Genomic DNA, 12,209 nt, shown 5'->3' with positions numbered 1-12,209 from the left:
ATAGAGTTCTGAAAACAGGGGCGGGAGGGAATCTCACGAAAGGGAATCCTCCCATGCTGGAAGAAGTGGGAAGCAAAAAGGGGGAGGAAAGTGTGGCCTTCCCAAGACTCAGGGGAGAGAGCAAGTGGTCTGAGAGTGAAGCGTGGATGTGAAATATGGGCCTGCAACAGCTGTTTAGCACATTAGCCTGTTGGTGTGCAGGCTCCCGTCCAAGGGCTTTCAGTCAGAATCCCAGTCCAGCACGAGCAGCGAGACAAATTGCAGCAGGATGAGAGTCAACCCTTGCAAGCTGTAAACCGATGCGGAGATGCTGCCTTCTTTACTCGGGGACAGCCTTGATGCAGTTGTGACGGAGCAAGGGAAGGGAGCAGGTTCTCAGCTCCCCTTGCTGGATGCTAGAAAGGGCTGCAAGAGGAAGAACACTAACAGTTGGAATACCTTCGGCTACATCCAAGCCCGCCTGCTCACAAAAGGAGGTTTTATGCATTGAGATATCCTTGGCAGGTGGTCAGGCAGTACTTTTCTTTTCGCTCAGCCCTCTTAACGGTGATAGGGTTTCCGAGGATGATGCAGAGGACACCTGCACTGGCTGGCTCTGATATAACAATAGAGGCCTCTGTGACAGAGCGGAGGGAGGGCAGCGGTTTCGGTGAAGACAGCCAACCTTTCCAACCCGCTCTCACAATATCAATACCCACTCAGCCCTCTAAGCCTGCATGCTGTTGTGCATGTACTGCAGGAGCAACCAGCTACAAAGCTGTCCCTTGCTATTCAAAGGCCCTGGGATTGACCTGTTATTCTGCTGCTTGAGCTGAATACACGTTTAGTAATAAGAGTTGCAGATTCCAGGAAGAGTCAAGCGTTCAGCGACTCCTGTCAAAGCCAGCAGGCCCAGCAGGGTACACGGCCTGTGGAAAGAAACACGTTGCAGCTAAAATGCAACGCTGGAGTGATGCAGGGTCTACGCTTTCCCTGAGGTGAAAGAATGGAGTGATAAAACAGGCAGTTCACACCTTCAATCCATTTAAAGCATAAGCCTTTCTGCTTTCAGACCTGAGGTCAGGTCAAATTTGAAGCAAATAGCTAAACCTTTCCCCACTGTCCCTTTAGTCTCTGGCAAACAGAGTTCTGTAATCCAGGAAACACCCTGCCTCCAAAGCCTGAAGTTCAGATCTCAATCCTGGCAGCAGAAGTGCCTCAAACTGATCTCATCTGTCGGGACAGGGATCAAAGTGCTCACTTGCTGCGTGACCTACGGGGGCAAGACACTTGACCTCCAGATGCAAGTCAGGCAACTGAGCTTGAAAAGCACTTGGAAAAAACCTAGAGTTGCAGAGCCATTTGGAAAAACAGATGTTGAGTTGGAGGAGTTTTCCAAGGGACGGAATTTACCTGCAGTGTAGGGTGCAGTTCCCTTACTGAAGAGCACAATAATGACATCCACTCTCTGCATGCCTACTTGTCCCCACCCCCATTCCACACTGGAAAAATATCTTTTTTTCTAACGGGTTCAATATGAGTTCAGACATACGTGGTTTAAACCACATTCAGCAGCCTTAGAGCAGGCCAGGGTCAAAACTAGCGCTGAGCAAACCTGAACCAGTACTGAACACAGCGCTCCTGCCTGCTGGCAGCGATAGGTAATTTCTCTGCTGCAGACCAAGCCCCAGGGATTTCTTTTCTTGAGGCTTCTCTGTATTATGGAAATTAGCTACCTACTCACTAGGTATTTTACTGGAACCACTTTAACCACCAGGCATTTCTTTTCAAGAGCAAGCACTTCTGCGAATGAGACATAGGAGATTACCAAGGGCTGCCTGCCCAGTAAGCATGTGTGTGGGAAGGGGAGTACCCCTTTAGCATGCTTTGTCTTTCAAATCCTCCTCAGGGCACACTCTATGTCAAAAAGCAGACTCAACCGGGGAGAGGGAGTTTGAAAGGGCAAGGGAGGAGGCAGCAGTGTGAAGGCTTTTCTCACCACTGTGGCAGGAAATGGAAACAGCGCTTTCGTGGCAGGAAGAGTGAGAGTGATGGAGCTCCTGGCTGCACCCACCCTGCAGCAGCAGCAGCAGCAGAGTCAAGTGTGAAAAACCTCACACCACCTCCTTGAGAGGTGTGTTGCTACAGCAAGGAACTGTTTTTCTGACTCTGACATTTGGCCTGACTGTAAATGAGTCCACTAATTCTCTTTCTGCTGCTGCTGCAAGTGCTGCTAATTATACACCTCTAGAACAGGGTACAGTTTGGGCCCCTACTAATTGGTATCAGTTCCCTCTAGCATGACAGTCTGTGGGCAGAGCATGTAAGGGTGGCCTTTACCCACTTCTGTCTCCTGTAAAGCCCCTACCATTCAACACACAGACCAGGAAAAGGTCTACAAACTCAGGCAGTATGTGGTTTTCATCTTACCTTCTAAATCGTTCCTGAAGGGCAAGCGGCATCTCACCGCAGGTTCACTGGATTTCAGCTCGGTGTTTGTGCTGTGCGTCCACTGGGTCTTGCTTTTTTGAAGAGCCATCCCAGTCTTACGTCTCAACAGAGAGAGAAATTGTGACAACATGCAAGGCTGCACAGCAGCATGAGTCTTGACTACCTGTGGGCACAGCAAGAACATCCGTTTGCAGAGCAAGTGAGGGCAGAGGCCTAGAGCAGGAGAGCGATACTGTGTTTTGTCAGCAGTGTCGGATGAGGGAGAAGAATTGTTGCAACAGCAAATGATCAGCTGGTTTGAATTAAGCTTGAGGCATCAACACAGGTGAGAGAAAAGCAGGGTATCAGCACAAAAATCAGAACAACTAAGGCCTTAATAGTGTTCTAGTTGCACGTTGTCTTGCTGAAGTACAAGTAAGAAAGTCTCTTCACTTCATGCTACAGAGCCCACCTCTTTCCCTCCAAGACTTTTGATAAGGAGATGGTTAAGGTGCAGATATTTGTGAGCAGCCCTTTGTTTATGTTGCGATGTTTAATTTATGCATGAGACACGCCTACAGTTGGACTTGGAAATCTGAAGGAAGAAATAACTAACAGATGCACGCCACCATTCTCACAGCCTTTTTAAGCGAAATTCACAAGAAGGAGCCCATCAAACAGAGCCTTACTATGTCCATGCATTCAAAGCTTTTGCTCACGTGCAAAATTCCCATCCTTTTCCAAAATCTGTGGCTGTAGAAAGAGAAAACACACCATCATTCCAACAAAGGTCCAGGTCCGCCCTCAGTTCCATCTGTGTTGGCCCAACTGCACTGAATACTGGCCAGAAGCTCCAGCCTGCAGCTCGCCTGACGATGGCTAATACCGCTTCATTCACACGTCCCCAAAATCAGCAAGTTAAATAATAAACGCCCTTCAACCTCCCTTCTTCATTCAAAACCAGAAAGCACTACTAAGTAAGTGTCCCCCAGCAAGCAGGTAAATGCTCTTTACGTAATTCACGTGCTGTGCACGTTCGCTGACATGACTCCACCGGACTGGGCACCTGTCTCTGAAACTATCGCTTATGCATTGACTTGGCCAGACCAGGGCTTAACTTCCTCATCACTTACATCACTGTTTCTCCTCTGCTCGTTGCACAAGCTTTTGACCAGCAGAAAAGCAAAATAGGGCCTTTCTAGTTTTACTCAAAGTCCTGTCTGACCTATTAGAGGATGGACTGTCCAAGCATTTAATGAAGCCTGAATTCCCACTGATATCACTGATGTTCAGAAAGTTCAAACATGACTGTACACCCTGAACTAGACGAAAGGATTGTACGTATGTTTGTTTGGGGGTTTTTATGTCCATACTCTCATCTTATTACTCACAGCCACGCTTGGGTACATTTTAATTAGCTTACTACTTTTTATCTCAAAAGACATGACTGAAAGAATAAAAACGTCTGAAAACATACACAAGCTTTTCAAAATCTCCAATGATTAAACTCCATGCTGCTCCAGCATCAGGAATTTTATCATGGTTATATTTCCTTTAGATTCATAGTTGCTTGCTGATCTGATTAATTCTCTACCCTCCTTTCTGAATATTCAGTGAATTGTTGCATGTCCAAGTGCTCTGAATTCTCCCAGACATATACTGATTTATTTTGAACCTTGCCATTTATTACTTCAGAAACCAGAAAGGAAAAGCTAAGAAAAGTGAGAGGGCTACTCACCTGTCTATATCGGTCCCCTTTCAAAATTAGGACTAGGAGGGAAAAAAAAAAAAAAAAAAAAAAATCAAGTGATGAAAAAATGAAAGCTGGGAAAAAAGAATGAAACCAATGGCTAATGTAAAGTGTGATATCTGATGAATCAACGGGGCTTGAAATACGATCAGTGTGTGCCACGGGGATGCTGGAATCCCACCGCTATAGTGGAGAATGGCCACTGCTTCCAGCTTAGCAGTTCCTGTAATACGTGGCCTAGAAAATACACTATTCAGCTGATTCTTCTGCCCATCCTCTGCACTTCGGGCCTGAGAGGACAGCCTGACTTGTGAAGCATGCAGTCTAGCTTTCACTTTACCAAAATAGAAGGCTCGGCAAGAGCTAAACCGTACAGACTTACAAGATGGCATCACTACAGTGAGAGCGCTTGTGCTGAGGACACAGCAGAGACGGAGCAGGGGCTGGGCCAGAAGAGTAAGGCAGATGCTGGGGGACCATCAACACAGAGGCTGTGTTGCCCACAGGGAGGAGGGAGAAGCCTGAAGAGAGCAGGCTCCCTGGGTACAGCATGCAGAGCAAGGTAGGAGGCCACGATGTGAACGTGGTCTCTGTTTGTACAAGTCAGATGTTGGACTGTGATCCATGGGGCTTGGCTGGGGTCCCACAGTACCCATTATTCAATACTTCCACTGAAACTCTGATAATGCTGGAGGGAGGTGAAAGAAAGAACACAGGAGGGAGGGGAGGGAGGGGCAGAGAGATACAGAGATATACCTGGAAAATACCCCTCCAGATGTGATCTCAAAACAGGATCTCTCTATCCTTTAGCAAAGCCATCCAAGTAGGACTGATTGTTTTTCCATCAGTCTTTCTTTAGGCCCCCGAGAAGGCCTAAAGACAGAAAACAAAACACACAAAAACAAAATTAAAAGAAACAAAACAAGAAAGGCATCAGCAACTACAAAAAAAAGGAAAAGCAGGGTGGGAGAGTCTACTCGGCGTTGACAGGAGATATTCAGTGCCGTTTGAACTTCATTGGTGGTATGGTCTCACATTTCTAAGGCTCTTGACATAGGCATTGGCTCCAGGGGTGAGACCATCTGCATCTCTGTTTTGCTGGGATTGCTTCCATGCAGAGGGCCAGGAAAGGGAGATGGATTTCATCAGAACTGCCTTCTGAAATTCCCATCCTCTCTCCTGCCCCACCCCTTGCCAAGAGGGAGGGATGGGAGGGCTAATGCGATTTCTAATTCTAGCCTTATTTTGGTGCCTTCTAGTACCAGCCAAGAGATGTATCCCAGCAGCATTTGGACATAAACACCCTTCTCAGAATGAGACACAGCACTTAATCCAGCAGCCAACTCTCACCCTACCTTTCAGGGACGGTGTAAAGGTGGGGAAATTTAGGATGAGGAATATTTAACCTGGGTATCAAGAAACACTTCCTAACAATACCAAACACTCAAATGAATGACTTCTCCATTAAAGACATGAAAGAGTTCACGAAGGTAATGACTATGGAACAAGTTGTCGTGAACACCACGTCACGTCAATGCTTTTTGCTCTTATTGGCCAGCAATTAGCCTAAGCCATACAGTCTGGATTTGAAGATGAATACCCCTAAGGATACGTATTTCTGAGGGATTAGAGGTTAAGAGCCACGTTCTTCCTCAGTATCAACTCCCGAAGTAGCTCATGGTGATTGGCCCCATTTCAGGGATTAAACAACACATGCACAGTTAAGAGAAGCAAGAGAAAAAGTTTGCAACAGAAATGGGGGCCAAAGTCCTAGCAAATCGTGGCATTCATTTCATAGCAATAGCCACCGAGAGAGGCAGGCTTCTTGTCTGCAAGAGCAGCATTTACAGAGACCAGGAGCCCATGGCATTACGTTGTTGCACTATAATCCTACAGCTGGCAGTGCACCACCCTGCTTGCTATGCCAGAGCAGTTGGCCGCATAAACGGACCCATTAAATCCATCAGTTGTGGCTATGACGGGGAGTTATCTGCTTGCAACACTCAGAAATAATGCAGGCAGCTGGGAAGCAGCACATCGCCACCACTGAAGCTGGCTGCTGACGTTCATAGTCATAGTCCTGGTCTCACCTCCAAAAGGAAGGCTGTATTTCGGGTACAGGCAATGGCAGCTTGATACCCCAATCTGCAGGAGGTGCTTTGGGAAGCTCAGTTTTGGGCTCTGTTACTATTTGCTCACATGAACCTGTGTCATTCCTGTTTCTCTGTGCCTCAGTTTCCCTGGAAGACTTAATTTCCTTCACCTTTGAGGACTTAATTCAAAGGGCTCCTTTTAGACCCCTGCCTTCACCCTGAAGGACAAAACATTATATGCCATGTATCTTTATCACCCTCTCAGTTGGCAAAGACAAACTATACTCGTGTTCGGCTTCCACAGACGGGCTCCTGAAACCTCGCATCCCTGGCGGAACGCTTGCCGCAGCCCGTACCCTCATGCAGAGCCAGAATACAAGATTATCTCCGTTACCTGCTGCAGAGTCACATCTCACCCCAAGAAGTCCGTGGACCCACCTGGCCCCCCTTGCTGCTGATGTGAGAGTATCACATCTTGGTGGATGGTGGAGGGAAACACAGCTATAATTACCAGTGTGTCCATGGCTGACTCCACCTTGTCCCCAGTGGAGGGGGAAGAGGATTAAAGCAGAGAGAATTCCCTCTCTGCTCCAGTAACAGGGCTTTTAGATCCTGATGGTGCTGCTGGTGTTTATGTCCTTCTGTGCCCCCCTCCCTCCAGAGCTCTTGCCATCCCCCCCAAGCTCCTCCATAGCACATAACTAGCCTGCAGCAGCAGTCATTGAACATTCAGGGGATGGGAGCTGCCTGTGTATTGCTGGGGTGGAAACTGGGAAGGGAAGCAGAAGCTAACACAAGTGCTTCCTGGGAAAAAAAAAAAATCTGCATTTTATTTTGTCGAAAAATATTCTTGCATGCCTAGAGCCAGAAGCTCTGCTCTATAGACATGCTAATTACCTGGGAGTCACTGTGTGTGGGGTGAGGGGGCTGCTAATGCTTGCCTCTCCTTTGGGGGAACAAACAAACGGCTTTTTATTTGTGTGTTGGGGTTTTTTTTTTCCCCCTCTACCCTTCCCTTGTCATTCTGGCTGGTGAAGCAGATCTGCCCAAACCTCGTTCTTGCCAGAGGAGCTGCAGCAGCCCTTTCCTGAAACACTCCGTGGGTGGAAAATGCATAACTTCACTCTACCCACGGGGCAAAACCCCCACACTCAAACAGGCAATCTGGAGCCACATCAGTCATGCCGACAGGACAGCACTCCGGGCTCTCCGTGTTGCTAATGCACGGCACAAGCCAAACCCTCCAAGCACTAACCCATCCAAATCCTGCACATGCACCCTTTCCTCAATAATATCTTCCTCCCCCATTGCACATGCTCATTCCATCCCCATCTTCATCCTCAAGTTTGTGAACCTTTCCGCTTCTTTCCAAACCCAGGTCCATTCACCCTTACTTCTTAGTCCTGGCAGATCCCACTCCGCAACCTCACCACCACAACTCTCCTTTCTCTATCTTGTATTTCCACACCCCGCACCCCATAAACCTCCTCTTTACACCTTTTCATGTACTGTCACACAGTGCTTTTCACTCCACACATCATTTAGACACCACACTCCTCTTCAGGTTCCTGTCAATCAACACCACCATACCTTATTTACAAGCCTTCCTGCCTATGTTCACTCAGTCGTCCTAATTATCTACTCTCTCACACATTCTTCCCTATTTTTCCCTCACTAGCTGATGACCTTCTCATGCATGGACCATTTACCTCATACAAATCCGTTCAGCTCCTCATGCACAGGGCTCAGGCTTGCAGGACCTAGCTGTCGCTGTCCCGAGCGATTTAAGCAGTTGGGCACTACACCAAATGCAGAATCTCTCGGCCCTTCAGAAACCCAAAGGATGTATCCGTGAAATCCGCCAGGTTTGCGACAGCCAAACTGAACTGTACCCAATCTCTTGATGCAGTTTTTTCAAGCGTGCAAGTGGTAAGAGCTGAGACAGGGGCCCGTCCCAGGTGATCTTCCCTAATGCATCAAAAACTGACCAGCACAGGAATGGAGGCAGACAGAAAACATTTCCCTTTGTCCTCCTTATTGGTAAGGATACTTTAACCCTCTCCCAAACTACTAAAGAAAGTGACCTCACCATATTTTCCTTGTCAGCCCCTGTACTCACACACAGGTTAATACCCCAAGACCCTCTCAACACCCTTTAACTCTGGCCAACATCATATCAAAACCAAACAAGCCATTCTTAATTTTTTTTCAGCTCACCAAAGCCAATCACTATGGCAGCAAGCTTCAGACCAGATGTCTGAGGTCAGTGGGGGTGGGAAGGAAAAGGGAGGGAAGGAAGGAAGGGAGAGAAATGTTGGAAAGACAGGAAACCAGAAAATTGTCTTGAGGCCCAAGTGCCAGGCTGAGAACGAGAACCCCTCAAACTTCTCCCAGCACTGGCAGCAATTCACTGCGAGGCCTCAGGCAATTCTCTTCACTTCTTTGTGCCCCAGTTTTCCCATCTAAAATGACAATGATCATCACTTCTGCCTAAGGCAGAATGAAGGTTAATATTTGAAGAGTGCTCTAAGAGATTTTTCAAAATATTATTAGCACTTTCTGTCCCTGATGCCTTTTGGGAAAACTGTGCCCAAGTGATATATGGAAACGGAACGTTCTCAAGAAGTAGTAAGGCCAGCTTACTACTGATGATGCTTCAAATAATACGCATAAGGAGATGCAGACTTGACTTGTATACTGCTTGCTGACACTCCAAGAACGTGTGCACGTGCATGCACAAAACATCAGAACTGAACCAGGTTTCTAATTGTTTCCCCATTCCCCATAGTCTCTTTCATGCTTATCTTTTTGCTTGGTCCCCTGTGCCAAAAAAATCACCTGCAACACATAGACAAGACTGAGCCAAACTAAAGGGACAGAAAGAGGAGAACTTTTACCCACGCATCCCCACAGGCTCCAGCACAGCTAGAGGTGGTTTATGGTAGTGTACGGTAGAGTTTCCCCATTCCTTGCGGGCCTGAGCACCAACACTGAAGGAAAAAGGGTCTATAAGAGCTCCGGCTGCTTTACAAGAGGGGATTTACATTTTACAGAAGCAAAAGCAATGCCCACTCCACAGCATGAATGCCCTGCTTGTTTCACCACTACAAACCACCCTACATAACCACCGCGGGGGAAAAACACATTCTTTCTCTACCTCACCCAATGCAAAGGAGAGGTACTGCTAACGAGAGGGAAACAGAGCACAGGGCATAGAAATCCAGCTCATCATCTCGTGTCGGAGACACAAGACTCATCGGAAGAGCTGATGTCCATGCCCACCTATCAGCTGTGAGGCCTTCTAGGAGGAACGGTCTTTGAAGCATCTCAGCAGGATGCTGGTGAGGTGGGAGCAGAGAGGAAGGAGCGAGACCTGCACCAGGCACCGTGACACCTGCAAAGCACCCTGCCTCTACTGAGCCCAGCCAGGCTGGCTCCCCAGCATGTCCCACGGGCCCACCCTGGCAGGCCCCTTTCGCTGGGAGCAAGCAGACAGACAAGCATGGGGAGAGGTGCAGGAAGAAGAAAAGGGCCAGAAATGGGAATCTCAGAAAAGAGGCAGCAAGTGAGAGAGAAGAGAAAGAAGCACCTGACAAGTCCAATAGTATGCAGCAGTGAAACAGAAAAAGAAAGGAGCTGAGTGAGATGTTTTGCGGGCTGCTGCTGATTCCGGGGAGTCCTGCCCTATTTTATTTTCCACTCGCAGCCCCCAGCAATCTTGGTTTCAGTCACAGACTTTTCCCCTTTCCCCCAACGCACCCCCAGGGAGGACTCTCAGCCATGGCTGGGGGGGCAACCCAAAGCTCACACAAACAAGAGGTCTCGCTGATAACTGCCTTTCTCTGTAGTTTTCCTCTTTGACATGCATATTCCGTTCGGAGAAAACCCCTCTCCCCTCCCACGCTCTCACCCGCACCATCTGGTTATGGTTTGCACCATGACGCGCTTCCTCTGTGGTTTATTTGCTTTTTTTAGCCAAACCCAAGAGAGGGAGAGAAATACCCTGTTTGCTTTGGGGATGAACTACCCACACCCCCCACACCCCCACACCCCCCCGATTTACTTTATTATAGAGGTTTTGTGTGGCATGTTAGGGGAAGCTTGGGTTTTCGTTGTTTTTGCTTTCCCCCCCCATGAAGCTAATAAATGGGCTCCTCACAGCATCTGCTGTAGATGATGAAAAGCTTTATGAGGCCGTTGATTTTGGAAAACATTGTCAGGTAATAAGGCAACGTGATCTAGCGGTTTGAGTGGGAGGAAGGCCAGGGGAGGGCATATTGAGAGCACCTGGCATTCCACAGTCCCTCTGTGCCTCAGTGTCCCCATCACAGAAACGGAACTAATTCATGCCTGTCGCTGGAGCCCCGGTGAGGGCCTGGCTTCTGTGGAGTGCTCCATACACAAATCACTCTAGGGATGCTAAATATTTGTAGTGCTTACACTCCTGAATTACTCAAGAGGCACAGAATAGCAAAGCCTGCCAGCTCCCCTCTGATGCAGGCCACTCCTAAGGCTGAAGGGCATCGGGATGACTGTCTACTCTCCCAGTCCAACTTCGCACGAGAGACGAAGCTACGCTAAAGCCTGTCCCAGACGACCGCAGTGAGCACAGCAGGGGAGAGGACCTGCCGAGCTCCCAGCCCCATATTCAGTCCTCCAAAGTACGCTGCACTTTACAGCAGGCACACAAAGAGAAGCCTTAAGAATTGCTTTGTCCTGGGTTTTGACAGCTGACACCTGCAATCGCTAAACATTCCCACACAGTTCATACTCCAAGTCTCTGCTCTTACACAGCCCGCTGTTTCTCCAGGACAACACAGATACTGTTGGCCTTCATCAAATATGTTTACAGCTTATATACTCATTTACGAAAAGCCTTCCTCTTCCATGGTTTACCTCATCTACACCAGGCCCTTATCACAGGAGAGAGACTCCTCCCCTTTGGATAAATACTTGCATAGCAGGGATGACCCCACTAGGAGTCATCTCCATGTTCGTTAGGTAGAAGCTGGTCGCACAGCCCAGTGAATTTCTGCAAAGGGACACAGGATCCTTGCAGCCTTCCCTCGCCTACCTTGTGACTGGCTTCATCATTTCCAGCAACCGCTTCAAACTTTGCCTGGGTCACAGCCGCTTTGCCAGACGTGTGCATGGGCGCGCACAGCCCATTAATCCTCTTTGCCCCAGACTTGATTTAATTTAACATTAGGTTTGGATGAGTAATTTTATCCTGCAACACATTTCAAGGTGATAGATGAGACCACGAGCAGGTGATAGCCCAGGCTTGACTCCCTCCCTTGCTCTCCCCTCCTGAGAAAGCGTAGTTGGCCAGGTTGGATGAAGAGATTTACTGCTGCTCCAAAGCAAGGCTTCCACTGGGGAGAGCCAAGGATCAGAGATTTCAGCTCTCATGAAAGGCTGGAAAGGAGGAAGGGGCAGCGGGGGTGGATTGGAAAACTTGCTGAGCCAAAGCCCAAGCAGAATGGCCAGGATCCAGCGAACAGCAAAATCAGAGCACCTCTTTTCTCCCCTCAGATCTCCCCTTGTGCATAGATTAACTCTTTGGAGGCCAGTCTTGCAAGAGAGACATAATTTCATATTTCCAGTGTGTGTGCATGCGTGTGGACACCAATCTGCTTGAAATAAGGGAAGGCGGCAGCTGGGGCTACAGTGACGTGGGACCAGGTTTCCACTGAAAACTCCTCTGTGTCCACTCTGCTGGTAGGAAAGTCTCTAATCAGACAGATGGGCCTCAGGGTATGCTTCAAGTAGCCTGCCTGCTACCAGATTAATGAGGTACAAGAGCAATTCCAGCAAATGATAGCAAAGGTGTCCCCATTCCTTCCGCAGGCTGACCTGCAGACCTTGTTAATGCCGGGTGAGCAGGCAGGGTCTGCACCAGGATGTTGCAATGCAGAAAGGGTCCTGTGTCAGTCCTTTCCAAGCTCAAATGCTGT

The sequence above is a fragment of the Leptosomus discolor genome, chromosome 20, assembly GCF_034619465.1.
Source record: "Leptosomus discolor isolate bLepDis1 chromosome 20, bLepDis1.hap2, whole genome shotgun sequence".
NCBI classification, from domain to species: domain Eukaryota; kingdom Metazoa; phylum Chordata; class Aves; order Leptosomiformes; family Leptosomidae; genus Leptosomus; species Leptosomus discolor.
This window is presented reverse-complemented; position numbering follows the sequence as displayed.